This window comes from Mercenaria mercenaria, chromosome 17 (genome assembly GCF_021730395.1).
Source record: "Mercenaria mercenaria strain notata chromosome 17, MADL_Memer_1, whole genome shotgun sequence".
NCBI lineage: Eukaryota > Metazoa > Mollusca > Bivalvia > Venerida > Veneridae > Mercenaria > Mercenaria mercenaria.
Window position 1 is genome coordinate 41,503,432 of NC_069377.1, and position 19,412 is coordinate 41,522,843.

The following is a 19,412-nucleotide window of genomic DNA, read 5'->3' on the forward strand; positions in this document are numbered from 1 at the left end:
AGGTCTAAAAATAGAAAAACCTTGTGACCTCTCTAGAGGCCATATTTTTCTTGTGATCTTTATGAAAATTGGTCAGAATGTTCACCTTGATGATATCTAGGTCAGGTTCGAAACTGGGTCACGTGGGGTCAAAAACTAGGTCAGTAGGTCTAAAAATAGAAAAACCTTGTGACCTCTCTAGAGGCCATATTTCTCAATGGATCTTCATGAAAATTGGTCAGAATGTTCACCTTGATGATATCTAGGTCAAGTTTGAAACTGGATCATGTGGGGTCAAAAACTAGGTCAGTAGGTCTAAAAATAGAAAAACCTTGTGACCATTCTAGAGGCCATATTTCTCAATGGATCTTCATGAAAATTGGTCAAAATGTTCACCTTGATGATATCTAGGTCAAATTTGAAACTGGGTCACGTGGGGTCAAAAACTAGGTCAGTAGGTCTGAAAATAGAAAAACTTTGTGACCTCTCTAGAGGCCATATTTTTCATGTGATCTTTATGAAAATTAGTCAGAATGTTCACCTTGATGATATCTAAGTCAAGTTCAAAACTGGGTCACGTGCGGTCAATAACTAGGTCGGTAGATCTAAAAATAGAAAAACCTTGTGACCTCTCTAGAGGCCATATTTTTCAAGAGATCTTCATGAAAATTGATCAGAATGTTCATCTTGATGATATCTAGGTCAAGTTCGAAACTGGGTCACATGCGGTCAAAAACTAGGTCAGAAGGTCTAAAAATAGAAAAACCTTGTGATGTCTCTAGAGGCCATATTTCTCAATGGATCTTCATGAAAATTGGTGAGAGTGTTCAGCTTGATGATATCTAGGTCAAGTTCATAACTGGGTCGTGTGCAATCAAAAACTAGGTAGTAGGTCGAAAAATAGAAAAACTTTGTGACCTCTCTAGATGCCATATTTTTCATGAGATCTTCATGGAAATTGGTGAGAATGTTCACTTGATGATATCTAGGTCAAGTTCAAAAGTGCGTCACGTGCCTTCAAAAACTAGGTCATTAGGTCAAATAATAGAAAAACCTTGTGACCTCTCTAGAGGTAATATTTTTCAATGGATCTTCATGAAAATTGGTCAGAATTTTTTATCTTGATGATATCTAGGTCACATGTGCTCAAAAACTAGGTCACTATGTCAAATAATAGAAATAACGACGTCATACTCAGTTCAACACTAGGTCATGTGGGGATAGGTGAGCGATTCAGGACCATCATGGTCCTCTTGTTTAAGATTTACTTCCCTTTGTTGTTACTCCAAATAACTTATATATTGTAACCTTTGCAATCTTTATTTTATTTGGCATAAATGTTTGCCTCAATGAGTGTCGTGTCAACTCCCAGTCCTTTCGACAGCTGACGGGCTCGACATGTTGCCCGTGGGCATCTAGTTTTTACCCATAGCCAGCATGAATACGTAGCCTGTAGGATAACAGCACTATCCCAGTAACCAAAAGGTACAGAGTTCGAATCATGTCGGCAGAACTTTTTTCCCGCACGGTACTGTCTTATTCAAATGCACTTGTCCTGATTTTATAGTGCTTCATGAATTATGCGTACAGAAGAAATTGTGTAGAAAACGTTCAATATTTCACTCCACATTAAATGGCTCCAAAGGCTTTTAACACGTTTTCAGTTGTAACAAGCTTTAGAAGAATAACGAGGAAAACAATATCTATTCCAAAACACAATTGACTGACAGTGAGACAAGCATATGTTGCATTAACATCTGGTATAATTCCTAATAAATGATTCATAAAATATAACTAGTCTTTCAAACTCTGTTATATTTTTCGCTACAAAAAATACGTAAGTATACCTCGCCTAGCAATAGTTTTGAACTCGCATCGCCTGCGTGACAAGTAGCCAGAACATCCACTAGGCCATACCTTACTAAGTTATAAAGGACATATTTCTATCTACTATATACATACTAATAAACTTTGAATGTGGCAATTGAGTCCAGTAAGTTCAGGGGTGTTCAAAGATAATTGAAAGATTAAAAGAGACTTACCTGTTGAAGTTTGATCTTAATTCTGTTATGCTAAGTAGCAGGAATTATATGAGATGAACACGTGACCACGGCCTGATAAGCCCTCAGACTTTAGTGTAATGCTATTTGCATGGAAAAGTCCCATTGTATGGGAGGGTTTGCGTGGGCATATAATTCCTGCCACTTAGCATAACAGAATTAAGATCAAATGATTCAGCATTCAGTAAAACACCTTTTCATTTCATTGATGGTTTTGACCCTTTCCGACAAATTTTCCCCACCCTTACAGAAGCAAGCCTCTGTGGCGTACATGCTGTGTATTTGCTGTGTATATGCCGCGAACACAGTAGTACGCTAGAGGAGTACATTTTACATACACCGCATGCCGCGTACATGCCGTGTACTATTTCGACAAGTACACAGCATGTACGCAGGAGGTCACTAGTACACTTCAAGTACGCCGCACAGACTCTGAAAATTTAAGGAGTACACTGCATGTACGCAGGAGGGACTTGTACGAGAAAATAGTACACTGCATGTACACAGCAGATACTTTGAAATTTGTGCAGTACACTTCATATACGCGGGAAAGACTTGTACAATTTCTTTTGGCATTATACTTAGTTTTTTTTTATAAGTTAAAGTCTGAAGTAACTTCAATACGCGGGAGGGACTTCATGCAGGAAAGATTTGTACATTTTTTTTTTTTTGGAAGCAAGAACTTGATTTCCGAGTAACTTTTATCTAATAGCATAGAATAGCTCAGATTACGCGGTATTCTGAACAATAAAAATTCGCCAAACTATTTGCAATGTTCATTTGTGAAGCTTACATCTTATTGATTACTGAGCTGCACCTTGCATGCAGTGTAAAATATATATCTTTTTCATTTTGAATTAATCCTGGAGCTTTCTAACTTGGATAATTGAAAAGCTTATTTGAACTTCGTTGCATTACATTTTGTAATACATGAAATAATTACCAAGAAATGCTCAACAGCGCCTGAATGAGAAGAATTAATAGCTCTCACTGTTATTTGAATACTCTTAAGCAAACACCACTCTATCATGTTTTATAAAGGCTTTAATGCTCATTATGTTAACTCATTAAGGCCTCACCAATTAAAAAGTTGTTCATCGGATTTGCCGCTCGTATATTTCAGAACGTTTTTGGCTATTGCGCTTGCCCCATTGGAAAAAATCAATCCAAAATTTTTGGTGCGCTACTTTTTACAGACGTAAAAGTGTATAAATGCTTATATAATTCCAGTCTTAGATTGTTCTCAGATGGATTTTTAAACAAAAAAAATACATAACGCACACACGTCATAAAAATCATAACACTTTTAAATTTTGTTGCATTAAAAGTTGTTTCCCCCTTGAGCTTACGCCCTTTTTTCAAATGCAGCGGAATATTTTATAGAAAAATTAATCAGTATTCCAAATGGTGATTAGTAAGGTCAGTTCGTCCTAGGGTGGTCATACTCAGCGTGCCATGACTACCATACTTCGTATTAATATTAACTAATGATTCGTTATTCTTTGTTGTCTTGAGACCCCCTGTCCCTGCCACTTTTGACCAAAGTACATAATATATGTACAATCATGTATATATACATTTACGCCGAAAAGGTCTATTATACAGTTCAGTCCTGAAATACATTATTTACCTGTGTAAACCAAAAATCGAGATAAGTACCATACAAACTCGGGAATCATGCTACCTTAAATATTTTTGTTTGTTAGTTCAAGCTTGGCTTTCTTAACCATAAAAGACATGATATTGCTGCCTGATATAGTTTCCCTCTACTCTGTACAGGTGTGGAATTTGTGTGGTATCTTTCAGTTAAATAAACAGATAAATGCAGGCCTATCCCATCACCTCCACCACTTGTATCACCAATTTTACTGTTCACCGAAACTGCAAACGATTTTTTTTTCTCTCCAGAAGAATCTGATTTTTATTGGCTCTCTTATCACCAAATAACGAATTGTTTTTTCAATTAAGGTCGCTGGCCCCTCATCGACGTGAGGAAGCCATCCAGGTCGGTGGTTCTACCTAGGTGCCCGCTCGTGATGAAATAATGCACGGAGGGGCACCTGGGGTCTTCCTCCACCATCAAAGCTGGAAAGCCGCTAAAATGTGTCGGTGCGACGTTAAACCTAACAAAATAAATAAATAAATTTAGTTGCACCGCGTGAAATAAAAAGCTATGTTCTATTCTGTTTTGATCTGTTCTTGTTTTCTATTTTTTTCTGAACAGAAATTCATGAACATTAGGACTTCATATTCCTGGATTTAATGGTTTAACCTTTAGCCTGCTGGCGACAAGTGATTCTGCCTTTGCGACCAGTGCAGACCAAGGCTGATCATGGTCTGCACTGTTCGCTATTCAGTTTGTAAATTTTCAATTAAAACTCCTTTGAATATTAAATGGTATTGCCCAAACTTAATGATGGACCAGTCCATTTTAGAAATTTAGCAAGGTAAAGATTGATGTTGATAGATACAGTTCTGCAAATTAAAACCGTGCGTTGTAAGATGAATAACATTTCTTTTACAGTCAAGATAAGAACATTTACACGTGCACTTATAGCAGCCATGTTGAATTCTAAAATGGCAGTTGTTATAATATACGCAAAACATTTTATCGCATATATGTGGCAAGTTTTGAGTATAGTTTGAGCTGCAATATTTAAACAGGATTTTTAGGACAGTTTCCGTTTTAACAACCATAGTGGATTTTAAAATGGGGGCCGGAAAATTTAGAATCTACATTCACAAGCAACTGTCGCAAATTCCCAATCCAATGGCATTAATTACAGATACTTAGTACAGAGCGCCCCGTGCGGGTTAAATACATTGCCTTGTAAAATATATGTAATATATGTTACAAAACTGTATGCATAAAACTCATGTACCAGTTATTATCATGGATAAACATTTTATTCAAGCACAGTAACCCGACTGAAAAATATGAAAACTTGGATGGTGTTCTGTATCTGCTTTGTAATACTGTTCGAGATTGTTTAGAAGTTAATCGTGTCCAAATACCGTCAGCCACCAGCTATAACAGACAAGACTCCGCTCATTTTCGAGTACTTTAAGAAAGGCTTTAAGATCTACGAAATTGTTGCATTATTATTGATCCGACATGGGATTGTAACAGAGGATATTCTAACGCTTTAATTTGAAACGGCGGAATAGAATATATACTCCTTTGGAGGTGACGATTGATGTTATAAACAAAGAAATACTAAGGTAGCAGATGGCGGTTTTTTCTAGTACTTCGGACTTCCGAGCGATGTGGCCAAGTCAGACGGCTTCCGATATCTTACGAGATGCAGACCTGAAAATAAAAAGATACCGGTTTACATCTTACTTGAAGAAGAAATAAAATACATAGTAAACTTCATACAAAGCATAGATTTTTAAATCCACAAGCCACCTGAAAGACAATTTCAGCCCGCGAAAATACATGACATTTCAGCCCAAATTAGCCATATCTCCAACTGGCCTTAAAATGTAAGGAGAAATGATAGAGCCAAATGGCCACTTGCATTCTGTACTCAGTTTCAAGTATTACTTGCAGAGCTGGACAAAAATACCTGTCAACCGATTTACTTTTTTCACTATTTTCAACTGTGTGAGGCCTATATGACATTTGACAGTTCACGAGACGCTCAATGCTGATAGTGGTATATATGCATTTCAAGCAGTTATATGAAAATGAAGCCATCAAGCTTACATTCGCATCTGCCAGAATTTCTGCAACATACCATTCTTAAACTTGTTAATCACAAACTCACATCAACAAATATTTCAAACATCAAAACAGCCTTCACTTCAAGGTTTTATCTCTAATGACAGATTTTCACCCTGGCCAATTCGAATCTGTGGCTGGAAACTACCAACTGCTACCTTAAGGACCAAGACATTGCATCTCCATGGACTGTCTGGCACCTGATTCTAGAAAATGATCTATGACAAATAAAATCTTACCATTATTAAACAATGCTTTGTTCTTCTTGCAAACTGCACATGTCCAAACAATGTGTACAATATTGTGGATTTGGCCCCAAATTTTACACACATATTTCTTACTGCACTATCTTTCTGACATTAAAAAAAGACTTGCCTACTATTACATGATGCCATAAATGTACTGTATAGCATTGTGCACAGCCCTGCATACTTGAGGAACAGAATTAAAAGCAGCACAGCTTACTTACCCAAGACTAACCGTACTTAAAGTCCGCAAGCTCAGGAAAAGCCGCCCCTGTTTTACAAGTACTGTTTCATATTACCTTACATACAGTAAGTATAAAATAGCTTTAAATAAATATTTTACAATGCACTTTTGTTGTTGTTGTTGTTGTTGTTGTTGCCAAACTTGCCTATTTTAACAAATTCGAGCAATCTCCAAGTACATCTCCGAGAAACCATATCTTCTCTTAATTAAAAACAAATATTTGCAAATGTTACCTCACTCAGGACCTTAAATGCACCCAAGATGTATCCACTGTATCCACTCTCTACACTTTTCTTCTGTCGTCATGTCCTGACACCGATAAAGCCACAATAGAAATTGTTAAGAACTATAATCATACCTGCCACTCGAGAAAATATCTTCGAAAGAAATATCACCACAAAATCCAGTTCCGAGCCTTGTGAAACAGCCATGTATTTACAAAATGCCAAAAAGTTGCACCTATATTTCCTTTAAATAGTCCTTATTCCTTTAAATTTGATATAAACTACAAAAGAAATGTGTTTCCCGCTAGAAATTTTAAGAAAACCCTACACTACAAACAAAAATAAGATTTACTTACCCGGTAAAATCAGAGTTACCTCCCCTTAACTTCTACCATATCAAACAACATCTGTCTATGTTATGAATCCATTCAGCTCGGATTTTAAATAAACCATACTGGGAGACTTGAACAACACAAAAGAAAGCATGAAATAGTACTTACAAAAATTGACAAATGTCTTAAGGACCAAGACATGCATCTCCATGGACTGTCTGGCACCTGATTCTAAGAAAATGATCTATGACAAATAAAATCTTACCAATATTTAAACAATGCTTTGTTCTTCTTGCAAATTGCACATGTCCAAACAATGTGTACAATATTGTGGATTTGGCCCCATTTTACACACATATTTCTTACTGCATCTATCTTTCTGACATTAAAAAAAGACTTACCTACTATTACATGATGGCCATAAATGTACTGTATTAGCATTGTGCACAGCCCTGCATACTTGAGGAACAGAATTAAAAGCAGCACAGCTTACTTACCCAAGACTAACCGTACTTAAAGTCCGCAAGCTCAGGAAAAGCCGCCCCTGTTTACAAGTACTGTTTCATATTACCTTACATACAGTAAGTATAAAATAGCTTTAAATAAATATTTTACAATGCACTTTTGTTGTTGTTGTTGTTGTTGTTGTTGTTGCCAAACTTGCCTATTTTAACAAATTCGAGCAATCTCCAAGTACATCTCCGAGAAACCATATCTTCTCTTAATTAAAAACAAATATTTGCAAATGTTACCTCACTCCAGGACCTTAAATGCACCCAAGATGTATCCACTGTATCCACTCTCTACACTTTTCTTCTGTCGTCATGTCCTGACACCGATAAAGCCACAATAGAAATTTGTAAGAACTATAATCATACCTGCCACTCGAGAAATATCTTCGAAAGAAATATCACCACAAAATCCAGTTCCGAGCCTTGTGAAACAGCCATGTATTTACAAAATGCCAAAAAGTTGCACCTAAATTTCCTTTAAATAGTCCTTATTCCTTTCAATTTGATATAAACTACAAAAGAAATGTGTTTCCCACTAGAAATTTTAAGAAAACCCTACACTACAAACAAAAATAAGATTTACTTACCCGTTTAAAAATCAGAGTTACCTCCCCTTAACTTCTAAACCCTATCAAACAACATCTGTCTATGTTATGAATCCATTCAGCTCGGATTTTTAAATAACACATACTGGAGAGCTTGAACAACACAAAAGAAAGCATGAAATAGTACTTACAAAAATTGACAAATGTCTTAAGGTAGCAGATGGCGGTTTTTTCTAGTACTTCGGACTTCCGAGCGATGTGGCCAAGTCAGACGGCTTCCGATATCTTACGAGATGCAGACCTGAAAATAAAAAGAAACCGGTTTACATCTTACTTGAAGAAGAAATAAAATACATAGTAAACTTCATACAAAGCATAGATTTTTAAATCCACAAGCCACCTGAAAGACAATTTCAGCCCGCGAAAATACATGACATTTCAGCCCAAATTAGCCATATCTCCAACTGGCCTTAAAATGTAAGGAGAAATGATAGAGCCAAATGGCCACTTGCATTCTGTACACAGTTTCAAGTATTACTTGCAAAGCTGGACAAAAATACCTGTCAACCGATTACTTTTTCACTATTTTCAACTGTGTGAGGCCTATATGACATTTGACAGTTCACGAGACGCTCAATGCTGATAGTGGTATATATGCATTTCAAGCAGTTATATGAAAATGATGCCATCAAGCTTACATTCGCATCTGCCAGAATTTCTGCAACATACCATTCTTAAACTTGTTAATCACAAACTCACATCAACAAATATTTCAAACATCAAAACAGCCTTCACTTCAAGGTTTTATCTCTAATGACAGATTTTGACCTGGCCAATTCGAATCTGTGGCAGGAAACTACCAACTGCTACCTTAAGGACCAAGACATGCATCTCCATGGACTGTCTGGCACCTGATTCTAAGAAAATGATCTATGACAAATAAAATCTTACCATTATTTAAACAATGCTTTGTTCTTCTTGCAAATTGCACATGTCCAAACAATGTGTACAATATTGTGGATTTGGCCCCATTTTACACACATATTTCTTACTGCATCTATCTTTCTGACATTAAAAAAAGACTTGCCTACTATTACATGATGGCCATAAATGTACTGTATTAGCATTGTGCACAGCCCTGCATACTTGAGGAACAGAATTAAAAGCAGCACAGCTTACTTACCCAAGACTAACCGTACTTAAAGTCCGCAAGCTCAGGAAAAGCCGCCCCTGTTTACAAGTACTGTTTCATATTACCTTACATACAGTAAGTATAAAATAGCTTTAAATAAATAGTTTACAATGCACTTTTGTTGTTGTTGTTGTTGTTGTTGTTGTTGCCAAACTTGCCTATTTTAACAAATTCGAGCAATCTCCAAGTACATCTCCGAGAAACCATATCTTCTCTTAATTAAAAACAAATATTTGCAAATGTTACCTCACTCCAGGACCTTAAATGCACCCAAGATGTATCCACTGTAAACCACTCTCTACACTTTTCTTCTGTCGTCATGTCCTGACACCGATAAAGCCACAATAGAAAATTTTTAAGAACTATAATCATACCTGCCACTCGAGAAATATCTTCGAAAGAAATATCACCACAAAATCCAGTTCCGAGCCTTGTGAAACAGCCATGTATTTACAAAATGCCAAAAAGTTGCACCTAAATTTCCTTTAAATAGTCCTTATTCCTTTCAATTTGATATAAACTACAAAAGAAATGTGTTTCCCACTAGAAATTTTAAGAAAACCCTACACTACAAACAAAAATAAGATTTACTTACCCGGTAAAATCAGAGTTACCTCCCCTTAACTTCTACCATATCAAACAACATCTGTCTATGTTATGAATCCATTCAGCTCGGATTTTTAAATAACACATACTGGAGAGCTTGAACAACACAAAAGAAAGCATGAAATAGTACTTACAAAAATTGACAAATGTCTTAAGGACCAAGACATGCATCTCCATGGACTGTCTGGCACCTGATTCTAAGAAAATGATCTATGACAAATAAAATCTTACCAATATTTAAACAATGCTTTGTTCTTCTTGCAAATTGCACATGTCCAAACAATGTCTACAATATTGTGGATTTGGCCCCATTTTACACACATATTTCTTACTGCATCTATCTTTCTGACATTAAAAAAAGACTTGCCTACTATTTACATGATGGCCATAAATTACTGTATTAGCATTGTGCACAGCCCTGCATACTTGAGGAACAGAATTAAAAGCAGCACAGCTTACTTACCCAAGACTAACTGTACTTCAAGTCCGCAAGCTCAGGAAAAGCCGCCCCTGTTTACAAGTACTGTTTCATATTACCTTACATACAGTAAGTATAAAATAGCTTTAAATAAATAGTTTACAATGCACTTTTGTTGTTGTTGTTGTTGTTGTTGTTGTTGCCAAACTTGCCTATTTTAACAAATTCGAGCAATCTCCAAGTACATCTCCGAGAAACCATATCTTCTCTTAATTAAAAACAAATATTGCAAATGTTACCTCACTCCAGGACCTTAAATGCACCCAAGATGTATCCACTGTATCCACTCTCTACACTTTTTCTTTTGTCGTCATGTCCTGACACCGATAAAGCCACAATAGAAATTTGTAAGAACTATAATCATACCTCCACTCGAGAAATATCTTCGAAAGAAATATCACCACAAAATCCAGTTCCGAGCCTTGTGAAACAGCCATGTATTTACAAAATGCCAAAAGTTGCACCTAAATTTCCTTTAAATAGTCCTTATTCCTTTCAATTTGATATAAACTACAAAAGAAATGTGTTTCCCACTAGAAATTTTAAGAAAACCCTACACTACAAACAAAAATAAGATTTACTTACCCGGTAAAATCAGAGTTACCTCCCCTTAACTTCTACCATATCAAACAACATCTGTCTATGTTATGAATCCATTCAGCTCGGATTTTTTAAAAAACACATACTGGAGAGCTGAACAACACAAAAGAAAGCATGAAATAGTACTTACAAAAATTGACAAATGTCTTAAGGTAGCAGATGGCGGTTTTTTCTAGTACTTCGGACTTCCGAGCGATGTGGCCAAGTCAGACGGCTTCCGATATCTTACGAGATGCAGACCTGAAAATAAAAAAACCGGTTTACATCTTACTTGAAGAAGAAATAAAATACATAGTAAACTTCATACAAAGCATAGATTTTAAATCCACAAGCCACCTGAAAGACAATTCAGCCCGCGAAAATACATGACATTTCAGCCCAAATTAGCCATATCTCCAACTGGCCTTAAAATGTAAGGAGAAATGATAGAGCCAAATGGCCACTTGCATTCTGTACACAGTTTCAAGTATTACTTGCAAAGCTGGACAAAAATACCTGTCAACCGATTACTTTTTTCACTATTTTCAACTGTGTGAGGCCTATATGACATTTGACAGTTCACGAGACGCTCAATGCTGATAGTGGTATATATGCATTTCAAGCAGTTATATGAAATGATGCCATCAAGCTTACATTCGCATCTGCCAGAATTTCTGCAACATACCATCTTAAACTTGTTAATCACAAACTCACATCAACAAATATTTCAAACATCAAAACAGCCTTCACTTCAAGGTTTTATCTCTAATGACAGATTTTGACCTGGCCAATTCGAATCTGTGGCAGGAAACTACCAACTGCTACCTTAAGGACCAAGACATGCATCTCCATGGACTGTCTGGCACCTGATTCTAAGAAAATGATCTATGACAAATAAAATCTTACCATTATTTAAACAATGCTTTGTTCTTCTTGCAAATTGCACATGTCCAAACAATGTGTACAATATTGTGGATTTGGCCCCATTTTACACACATATTTCTTACTGCATCTATCTTTCTGACATTAAAAAAAGACTTGCCTACTATTACATGATGGCCATAAATGTACTGTATTAGCATTGTGCACAGCCCTGCATACTTGAGGAACAGAATTAAAAGCAGCACAGCTTACTTACCCAAGACTAACCGTACTTAAAGTCCGCAAGCTCAGGAAAAGCCGCCCCTGTTTACAAGTACTGTTTCATATTACCTTACATACAGTAAGTAAAAAAATAGCTTTAAAAAATAGTTTACAATGCACTTTTGTTGTTGTTGTTGTTGTTGTTGTTGTTGCCCAAACTTGCCTATTTTAACAAATTCGAGCAATCTCCAAGTACATCTCCGAGAAACCATATCTTCTCTTAATTAAAAACAAATATTTGCAAATGTTACCTCACTCCAGGACCTTAAATGCACCCAAGATGTATCCACTGTATCCACTCTCTACACTTTTCTTCTGTCGTCATGTCCTGACACCGATAAAGCCACAATAGAAATTTGTAAGAACTATAATCATACCTGCCACTCGAGAAATATCTTCGAAAGAAATATCACCACAAAATCCAGTTCCGAGCCTTGTGAAACAGCCATGTATTTACAAAATGCCAAAAAGTTGCACCTAAATTTCCTTTAAATAGTCCTTATTCCTTTCAATTTGATATAAACTACAAAAGAAATGTGTTTCCCACTAGAAATTTTAAGAAAACCCTACACTACAAACAAAAATAAGATTTACTTACCCGGTAAAATCAGAGTTACCTCCCCTTAACTTCTACCATATCAAACAACATCTGTCTATGTTATGAATCCATTCAGCTCGGATTTTTAAATAACACATACTGGAGAGCTTGAACAACACAAAAGAAAGCATGAAATAGTACTTACAAAAATTGACAAATGTCTTAAGGTAGCAGATGGCGGTTTTTTCTAGTACTTCGGACTTCCGAGCGATGTGGCCAAGTCAGACGGCTTCCGATATCTTACGAGATGCAGACCTGAAAATAAAAAGAAACCGGTTTACATCTTACTTGAAGAAGAAATAAAATACATAGTAAACTTCATACAAAGCATAGATTTTTAAATCCACAAGCCACCTGAAAGACAATTTCAGCCCGCGAAAATAAAATGACATTTCAGCCCAAATTAGCCATATCTCCAACTGGCCTTAAAATGTAAGGAGAAATGATAGAGCCAAATGGCCACTTGCATTCTGTACACAGTTTCAAGTATTACTTGCAAAGCTGGACAAAAATACCTGTCAACCGATTACTTTTTTCACTATTTTCAACTGTGTGAGGCCTATATGACATTTGACAGTTCACGAGACGCTCAATGCTGATAGTGGTATATATGCATTCAAGCAGTTATATGAAAATGATGCCATCAAGCTTACATTCGCATCTGCCAGAAATTTCTGCAACATACCATTCTTAAACTTGTTAATCACAAACTCACATCAACAAATATTTCAAACATCAAAACAGCCTTCACTTCAAGGTTTTATCTCTAATGACAGATTTTGACCTGGCCAATTCGAATCTGTGGCAGGAAACTACCCAAATGCTACCTTAAGGACCAAGACATGCATCTCCATGGACTGTCTGGCACCTGATTCTAAGAAAATGATCTATGACAAATAAAATCTTACCATTATTTAAACAATGCTTTGTTCTTCTTGCAAATTGCACATGTCCAAACAATGTGTACAATATTGTGGATTTGGCCCCATTTTACACACATATTTCTTACTGCATCTATCTTTCTGACATTAAAAAAAGACTTGCCTACTATTACATGATGGCCATAAATGTACTGTATTAGCATTGTGCACAGCCCTGCATACTTGAGGAACAGAATTAAAAGCAGCACAGCTTACTTACCCAAGACTAACCGTACTTAAAGTCCGCAAGCTCAGGAAAAGCCGCCCCTGTTTACAAGTACTGTTTCATATTACCTTACATACAGTAAGTAAAAAAATAGCTTTAAATAAATAGTTTACAATGCACTTTTGTTGTTGTATGTTGTTGTTGTTGTTGTTGCCAAACTTGCCTATTTTAACAAATTCGAGCAATCTCCAAGTACATCTCCGAGAAACCATATCTTCTCTTAATTTAAAAAAAAATATTTGCAAATGTTACCTCACTCCAGGACCTTAAATGCACCCAAGATGTATCCACTGTATCCACTCTCTACACTTTTCTTCTGTCGTCATGTCCTGACACCGATAAAGCCACAATAGAAATTTGTAAGAACTATAATCATACCTGCCACTCGAGAAATATCTTCGAAAGAAATATCACCACAAAATCCAGTTCCGAGCCTTGTGAAACAGCCATGTATTTACAAAATGCCAAAAAGTTGCACCTAAATTTCCTTTAAATAGTCCTTATTCCTTTCAATTTGATATAAACTACAAAAGAAATGTGTTTCCCACTAGAAATTTTAAGAAAACCCTACACTACAAACAAAAATAAGATTTACTTACCGGTAAAATCAGAGTTACCTCCCCCTTTAACTTCTACCATATCAAACAACATCTGTCTATGTTATGAATCCATTCAGCTCGGATTTTTAAATAACACATACTGGAGAGCTTGAACAACACAAAAGAAAGCATGAAATAGTACTTACAAAAATTGACAAATGTTTAAGGTAGCAGATGGCGGTTTTTTCTAGTACTTCGGACTTCCGAGCGATGTGGCCAAGTCAGACGGCTTCCGATATCTTACGAGATGCAGACCTGAAAATAAAAAGAAACCGGTTTACATCTTACTTGAAGAAGAAATAAAATACATAGTAAACTTCATACAAAGCATAGATTTTTAAATCCACAAGCCACCTGAAAGACAATTTCAGCCCGCGAAAATACATGACATTTCAGCCCAAATTAGCCATATCTCCAACTGGCCTTAAAATGTAAGGAGAAATGATAGAGCCAAATGGCCCCTTGCATTCTGTACACAGTTTCAAGTATTACTTGCAAAGCTGGACAAAAATACCTGTCAACCGATTACTTTTTTCACTATTTTCAACTGTGTGAGGCCTATATGACATTTGACAGTTCACGGAACGCTCAATGCTGATAGTGGTATATATGCATTTCAAGCAGTTATATGAAAATGATGCCATCAAGCTTACATTCGCATCTGCCAGAATTTCTGCAACATACCATTCTTAAACTTGTTAATCACAAACTCACATCAACAAATATTTCAAACATCAAAACAGCCTTCACTTCAAGGTTTTATCTCTAATGACAGATTTTGACCTGGCCAATTCGAATCTGTGGCAGGAAACTACCAACTGCTACCTTAAGGACCAGACATGCATCTCCATGGGCTGTCTGGCACCTGATTCTAAGAAAATGATCTATGACAAATAAAATTTTACCATTATTTAAACAATGCTTTGTTCTTCTTGCAAATTGCACATGTCCAAACAATGTGTACATATTGTGGATTTGGCCCCATTTTACACACATATTTCTTACTGCATCTATCTTTCTGACATTAAAAAAAGACTTGCCTACTATTACATGATGGCCATAAATGTACTGTATTAGCATTGTGCACAGCCCTGCATACTTGAGGAACAGAATTAAAAGCAGCACAGCTTACTTACCCAAGACTAACCGTACTTAAAGTCCGCAAGCTCAGGAAAAGCCGCCCCTGTTTACAAGTACTGTTTCATATTACCTTACATACAGTAAGTATAAAATAGCTTTAAATAAATAGTTTACAATGCACTTTTGTTGTTGTTGTTGTTGTTGTTGTTGTTGCCAAACTTGCCTATTTTAACAAATTCGAGCAATCTCCAAGTACATCTCCGAGAAACCATATCTTCTCTTAATTAAAAACAAATATTTGCAAATGTTACCTCACTCCAGGACCTTAAATGCACCCAAGATGTATCCACTGTATCCACTCTCTACACTTTTCTTCTGTCGTCATGTCCTGACACCGATAAAGCCACAATAGAAATTTGTAAGAACTATAATCATACCTGCCACTCGAGAAATATCTTCGAAAGAAATATCACCACAAAATCCAGTTATGAGCCTTGTGAAACAGCCATGTATTTACAAAATGCCAAAAAGTTGCACCTAAATTTCCTTTAAATAGTCCTTATTCCTTTAAATTTGATATAAACTACAAAAGAAATGTGTTTCCCACTAGAAATTTTAAGAAAACCCTACACTACAAACAAAAATAAGATTTACTTACCCGGTAAAATCAGAGTTACCTCCCCTTAACTTCTACCATATCAAACAACATCTGTCTATGTTATGAATCCATTCAGCTCGGATTTTTAAATAACACATACTGGAGAGCTTGAACAACACAAAAGAAAGCATGAAATAGTACTTACAAAAATTGACAAATGTCTTAAGGTAGCAGATGGCGGTTTTTTCTAGTACTTCGGACTTCCGAGCGATGTGGCCAAGTCAGACGGCTTCCGATATCTTACGAGATGCAGACCTGAAAATAAAAAAAACCGGTTTTACATCTTACTTGAAGAAGAAATAAAATACATATAAACTTCATACAAAGCATAGATTTTTAAATCCACAAGCCACCTGAAAGACAATTTCAGCCCGCGAAAATACATGACATTTCAGCCCAAATTAGCCATATCTCCAACTGGCCTTAAAATGTAAGGAGAAATGATAGAGCCAAATGGCCATGCATTCTGTACTCAGTTTTCAAGTATTACTTGCAAAGCTGGACAAAAATACCTGTCAACCGATTTACTTTTTTCACTATTTTCAACTGTGTGAGGCCTATATGACATTTGACAGTTCACGAGACGCTCAATGCTGATAGTGGTATATATGCATTTCAAGCAGTTATATGAAAATGATGCCATCAAGCTTACATTCGCATCTGCCAGAATTTCTGCAACATACCATTCTTAAACTTGTTAATCACAAACTCACATCAACAAATATTTCAAACATCAAAACAGCCTTCACTTCAAGGTTTTATCTCTAATGACAGATTTTGACCCTGGCCAATTCGAATCTGTGGCTGGAAACTACCAACTGCTACCTAAGCAGTGGAAGTACATAGTTTATCGTACAATGTGGCGTCGAGGAATGCTTGATTAAAAAATTTACGTGAAACGGGACGACGTCATGGCGATGATGAAAGCGCTGGATCCAGTTGATATTGAACTGCAAAAAGCACATCGTCGTCGCCGGCGCGTGTATCGAATTTGATATGACACATACATGACCCCAACAAATTAAAGCCGTATGGATTTTGTATTCATGACGCGGTGGATGGGTTTTATAGAAATGTAATATAGTTAGAGGTTTCGGACTCAAATAATGACCTACATTTAATTACAAGATACTATTTAGATGCATTGAAATGGTCTCTCGAATGCTGGCACTGAAAACACACATCTAATCAGCGCATTGAAAAGTGACATCTGGAGTATATTACAACAACACGGAATCCATTGGTGGGTGAACTTTTTCAAAGATTTACACGATACAGGGACGTTACATGAATGGACGCAATACAATTATGTGAGAACTTAATATTTTGCTTAGACAGGATAGCACAGCAAGGGAACGTTCACAATATAAGCTTCAGTTATTGGTAGAAAACGTGACCTGACGCGATGTACTTTATACCAGACCTGTTTGAAGCCAACGACTGCGGCACTGCAATATACCTGAGTGACGTAAAAGTTTGCGAAAACATGTATTCACGGCAAAAAGACACTTTGAGGAATTCACAGAATTAGCACATCTTTTGGAGCCAGATACACAGATGCCATTGGACGCTGAGGCAGCACTGCAGCTGTTTCTTGAGTTAAACATTGTCATTTCGAGAAAACATTAAACATAAATGAGCCGCACCATGAGAAAACCAACATAGTGCATTTGCGAACAGCATGGATCTCGACCAGACTGCGCGGATGCACTACGTTTGTTTTCTCATGGTGCGGCTCAAATGCGTCCATATATATATTGAACTTGGTTAATTGTAGGGTCTAATTTAATTCGGTTTGGTCCGAAGTCGATTGTCGGGCCACGAAGTGGAAAAGTGGGTCTTTTTTGGCATCCAATTATGTTTTACCACTTCCCCAATGGTCTAGGGGGCTAGCTCCTATGAAACTAGCCTAATGTCTTAGGAACCGAGAAGTGGGTCTCTTTGATTATAACTGGTGGATCAAAATTTTATATACAAATTTAATAGGGACCCTTTAATTAACCAAATATGTATACTGAGAAACAGCCTCACGGCCTTAAATGCCTTAAAAGTAAGGTATACCTGTAGGAATTAAGGAAGTGTTGTCAAATTTGCAAGACTATTTGCAAAAAATGGCTATTGGATTTTAAGAGAAAGTTTGGAAGGCTAAAATGTTTCTTTGAAGACAATATTTTAAATTAGTCTTCCAAACTGTCTGTAGTTGTGAAAAGACTTTCTTTAAGGTTAACTGACCGAACCTACTTCTCTTACCCCGACAAAAACTGTTTCTTGAGACTAGCATTTCAGCATTTAGAATATGTCCAAACTTTAGTGATTTTGGTCTTTCTTTTAAAAGCACAATATTTATAGCTTTCATTGACAAAGTAACGCTTAAAGCCGTATGAGCACTCATAAGCACGCAATGAAATCTTTACGCACCTGTGGACCATTTTTGGCGGAGGGAGTAACCCTAATAAACCTGTTTTAGGCTTCATGGGTGATCACTCAATACATGCATATACTCAGTTCCAAAAGAAAGTGTGCACTTTTTAAGTTTAAATATTTCAAAAATTCCCCGACGTCTTTGTTTCATTTCTTCATACACTAACTCTCAGGTATAGCTCAAAATCTAAAATGCACACCAATTTGTTTACGAACTGATTTAAATTTTGGTACCAAACATTATAAGTTTTCATGAAAATAACCGAGAAAAAATAACGAAAACTAAGTGCACACTTTCTTTTGGAACTGAGTGTATGTATACGATTGTATGATGAAACACAACACATTTCATGTTTCTTGGTTAAAGTCATATAGTAGTATTTTTAGTTTACCAGAAGGAAGCTCAAGTTACGCTTTTACTGTATCTATGGTGGCTGATTTCTGCCAGTGTTGTTCTGTCGTTCTGGCGCCCCCGCCATAACGAAAGAACGACGTTTTTCTCTTTTGGCGTTGTTTCGTTCTGTCGTTCTGGCGCCCCCGCCATAACGAAAGAACGACGTTTTCCTCTTTTGGCGTTGTTTCGTTCCCTCGTTCTGGCGCCCCCGTCAAAACGATATAACGAAGAATGCAACACGACAGAACGAAAGAACGACACTTATAAACGGCGCCCTAAAAAACGTCGTCTTGGCGTTTTGTCATTCTGGCGCCCCCGCCACAACGACGGAACGAAACAACGCCAAATGTGAAAATATCGTTCTGACGTCATGGCGCGTTCCGGTAGAGCATGCGCAGTGTTGTCATAGTTTTTGTACTTTGCTTAAGCCCATTTCTACTGTTTCATAAATAGATAGATACACTTTTTCACGGAATCCATAAAAGTTTGGAAACGGCACCTATCTTTCATATTTCACACTTCATTTCATTCATATCACCTGGTTTTGTTTCAAGCTTAAGTTGAAAATAACAGCGACTTAATGGATATATTCAGCTATACTATGATACTCACGTCATTCAAATTTGGAAAAATAAACATACTGATAAAAACGT

At 36.6% G+C, this 19,412-nt stretch overlaps 1 long non-coding RNA gene across 3 annotated transcripts; it reads right to left on the bottom strand.

The window, feature by feature from the left end:
* Positions 1-5,302: 5,302 nt before the first annotated feature.
* On the bottom strand, positions 5,303-16,676 carry LOC128550059 (uncharacterized). 3 transcript variants are annotated; one of them, XR_008368012.1, is made up of 7 exons: positions 16,658-16,676; positions 16,090-16,199; positions 14,353-14,461; positions 12,607-12,716; positions 10,872-10,981; positions 8,057-8,166; positions 5,303-5,349 (listed from the first exon to the last, which is right to left on the bottom strand). It is a non-coding gene; the product is annotated as an uncharacterized LOC128550059 (long non-coding RNA). The 3 variants fall into 3 exon arrangements; XR_008368011.1 differs by lacking the exon at positions 16,658-16,676 and adding an exon at positions 16,473-16,491; XR_008368013.1 differs by lacking the exon at positions 16,658-16,676 and adding an exon at positions 16,457-16,475.
* Between the last annotated feature and the right edge of the window lie 2,736 nt (positions 16,677-19,412).